The sequence below is a fragment of the Octodon degus genome, unplaced genomic scaffold (genome assembly GCF_000260255.1).
Source record: "Octodon degus isolate 3935 unplaced genomic scaffold, OctDeg1.0 scaffold00014, whole genome shotgun sequence".
NCBI lineage: Eukaryota > Metazoa > Chordata > Mammalia > Rodentia > Octodontidae > Octodon > Octodon degus.
In genome coordinates, this window is record NW_004524590.1 from 8,777,066 (window position 1) to 8,781,342 (window position 4,277).

A 4,277-nucleotide genomic window follows, 5' to 3' on the forward strand; every position below is an offset into this window, starting at 1 on the left:
TTTTCTTTTTTAATTGTGTCTTTCCCTGGTTTTGGTATCAGTATTATACTTGCCTCCAGGAATGATTTTGGGAGAATTGTTTCCTTTTCAATTTCACTGAAGAGTTTGAGGAGTGTAGGGATTATAGCTTCTATAAATTTCTTGTAGAATTCATCTGTGAATCCATCAGGACCTGGACTTTTCTTTGTTGGCAGGCTCTTTATTACATTCCATATTTCAATGGCTGTTATTGGGTTATTGAGAGTTGTTATATCTTCTTGATTCAGTTTTGGTAACTTTTACCCTTCTAGGAACCTGTCCATTTCTTCTGTGTCTTCTGTTTTGTGAGAGTAAAGATTCTCAAAGTAGTTATTGATAATCTTCTGAACTTGCACTGGGTCTGTGATGATTATACCCTTTTCATTCCTTATTGCTTGTACTTGAATTTTTTCTTTCCTCCTTTTGATGAGCTTAGCTCAGGGCTTATTGATTTTATTTAATCTTTCAAAGAACCAGCTTTTTGTTTTCTTAATTCTTTGCACTATTTTCTTTGTCTCAATTGAATTAATTTCTGCTCTAATCTTTATGATTTCTTCCCATCTTTGGGCTCTGGGTTTCATTTGCTCTTCCTTTTCTAATTGTTGGGGGTATACCATTAGGGTGATTTTCTGTTCCTGTTCTGTTTTCCTACTGTGTGAGGCCACAACTATAAATTTCCCTCTGAGAACTGCTTTCATTGCATCCCATAAATTCTGATAAGTTGTGCTTGAATTTTCATTGAATTGTAGATATTGTTGAATATCTTGTTTAGTTTCATCTGCAACCCATTGGTTGCTGAGTAGGGTGTTGTTTGATTTCCATGTATTTAGGGGTTTTTTCTGGTTTCTTTTGTCATTCATTTCCAGTTTCATTACACTGTGGTCTGATAATATGCATGGGATAATTTCTACTTTCTTGCATATATTTAAGCATGACCTATGGACCAATATGTGGTCTATTTTAGAAAATGACCCATGTGCAGCTGAAAAAAATGTGTATTCAACTGTGGTTGGGTGGAGCACTCTGTATATGTCCACCAAGTCCATTTGTTCCAAGATCTGATCCAGTTCTGCTACATCTTTGCTAATTTTTTGTCTAGTTGACCTATTGTTTTGGGATAAGGGGGTGTTAAAGCCTTCTGTTAATATTGTGGTATTGGACATTAGATTTTTCATGCCCATTAAGATTTGTTTTATATAGTTGGGTGCTCCTGTGTTTTGTGCATACATATTTATGAGTGTTACCTTTTCCTCTTCTATTTTTCCCCTAACCAGTATATAGTGGCCTTCTTTGTTTCACTTGATCATTCTTGCTTTTGTTACAGGCAGCTGAGTTAGACAGAAATATTATAGGCAGTCAGACAGGGCCAGGCCCTCAAGGAGACAAGATGGAAGACAAGGTGACTTTGCAACTTGGAAGAGACAGACACACCCATATGGGCCACACCTGAAGACCAAGACAAAAAGAGGAAGCACAGCTACATACTTCCCTAGGGATAGGCATTAGGGATTGATATTCTAAATAGTATCAATCAACTTGAAAGAGCCCAAATGAGTCACTACCCCAACCCCCAATAGAAAGAGACCCTGTTCCTTATTCAGGCCCACTTGCTACATGACTGCTTTCCCATTTGATACTGGATTTAATCAATTTTACCTGAGCTGTGGTGCTTGTAATCCCATTGGTTGACCATAGTTTTGTCCCACCTCCTGCCCACCTAAGTGAGTTCCCATTCTCGCCACCTTAGCCCTGCATGGTTTTAAGCTATAATAATCCCTGGAAGAGATAGCTTCCCTGGGAACTACCCGCTCAGACCCCCCCTCCTGTCCCTCTCTTGGGACAGGAGCTTTCTTTCTCTTAATAAATATATTCTTCTCATAACCTCTGTTTATTCCTAAAATTCATTCTTCAGTTTTAGAGAACATGAACTTGTGCAGGTCAGGTCCAGAGATTGTTTTTCTCTATGTCACTTGGAGGCTCTCTATATCATTTGGAGGTCACCCACCTGAGACCAGTTTTTCTCCCTGTATCAGTTTGAAGTTGAGACTGTCTGAGAACGGGATTCCTACCCCTGCTGTTTTCTGGAGTGCTGGAGCATGTAGGATTGTGTTCCATCCTTTGATTTTAAGCCTATGAATTTCTTTATGAGTTAAGTGTGTTTCTTGTATACAGCATATTGTTGGATTTTGTTTCCTAATCCACTGTTCCAGTCTATTTCTCTTAATTGGTGAATTTAGTCCATTTGCATTAATGGTTATAATTGAGATACATTGACTTATAATTGACATGTTAATTATCTGCTACTGTTTACTCTTTTTTGTCCTGTGTTTCATTGTTTTCCCTATTTAGTGGATTCCTTCCATTCTCATTTGTGAATTTCTGATCATTTTGGTCCGTGTCTAGAACATCTGTCAGGAGCCTGTGTAGGGTTGGCTTTGTCATCAGGAAATTCTTTAGCTGTTCTTTTTCATGAAAATATTTCACTTCTCCATCAGACTTGAAAGAGAGATTTACAGGGTATCGTAGTCTGGGCTGGAATTTGTTTTCATAGAGGACCTGAAGTACTCTGCTCCATGCTCTTCTTGCCTTCATGGTTTGTGAAGAGAAGTCAGCCATAATTCTGATGGGTTTTCCTTTGGATGTGATCTGCTTCTTTTCTCTAGCAGCTTTCAGTAGATTATTCTTGTGCTGGATTTCTGGGATCTTGACTATTATATGTCTCGGTGTGTTTTTCATTGGGTTGAAGTTATTTGGCATTCTGTATGCTTCAGTTACCTGAATGTCAGATTGTTTCCTCATATTTGGGAATTTTTCTGCTATTACTTCTGCCCATATTTTTTTAATGTCATTTGTATTGACTCCTTCTTTCTCATTGATGGCTATTAGTCTCACATTGTTCATCTTTACATCATCTTGCAGGTGATGCATTATTTTTTCCTGCATCCTCGTTTTTAAGAGATCCTTTCTTACCCTTTCATTAGCTGCAATAATATCTTCAAAATCTGAAACTCTGTCTTCACTTTCACTCAAACAGTTTTGCAGGCTTGTGATTGAGATTTTAAATTCCTCTACACCTCTTTGACTCTGCTTCATGAGATCTATTTCTTTCTTATATTGCTCACTCAAGAAATCCTTCATTTTTTTAACCTCCTCTATTTTTTTATCAATTCCTTCTTTAGAAGTAGTTATTCTTTTCCTGCATAGTTTTTTTTTTCAGATTGAGTTTCCTCCATATGTTTCTGTGTTCAATTCTTTACTTTAGATGCTATGAATTCAGAGATTTCTTTTTTTATTTCAGAAATTAATTCTGCTCTGAGTTCCTCTATACCTTTCTGCTGTTGTTTCTTTACTTCGGGTGCTTGTAACTCATTTATTTCAGCCAAGCTAGTGTACTCTGCACTTGTTCTGGGTGGGCTCGAGGCCTGAGATTTCATTTTGCTCCTTGTCTTTGTCATTTCATATGGCACTGACCTCTGATCTTTGGTGTACAGCTTTGGTGCAGTTATAACCTTAGCACCTACTGAAATTCGGGTGCAGGTCTATTCCATTTGTGTTTATCCATTTAGGCCTGGCTTTGGTCTAGCATTTTGTTCAGCTCCTTCCTGCTGCAGCTCTTAGAAGTGAACCTGTTGTGCCCCTCTGGCACAACAGTGAATCTGTGGTGCCCCTCTGTTGTGCCCCTGGCCCAGGAGTCACAGGGGAGCACAGAAGCTCTCCCACACACTAGCCGGGTCTAGGCTTAGGCTGGATCTGGGGGGTCCCAAGAGCATTGTGGAAGTTCTCATTCACTGGGTGGGCTTGGGGGTGGGGGCTCCGGAGGGTTGGAGGGGTCCCAAGTGCATGCCAGAAGGTTTCACTCATGTGTCATGCCCAAGTTTTGGTCTGGAGAAGTCCCACAGGCACAGGGAAGTTGGAAGCTCTCCCACACACTCACTGGGCCTGGGCTAGGCTGGATTGAGGGCACCTTTCCTAAAAGAAGCAAGAATAAGACAAAGTAAATACACAAATACACTTATAATACATATAGAAATGTGAAATGAAATATTTTATTTTATTACTCTTACTTCACTGAATAATTCTTTGCTCAAAGTAATAATAGTAATAATTTTCAACTAAATTACAAGGGAAACAATAGTAATAACAATATTAATATCAAAGGTAACAAATATCAATAGTATAGTTTATTTTTTCCCATAATTTTATTAATAGTATAGTTTAAAACAGAAATCACTATAATAGAAATTACAATTTGTGGCTAA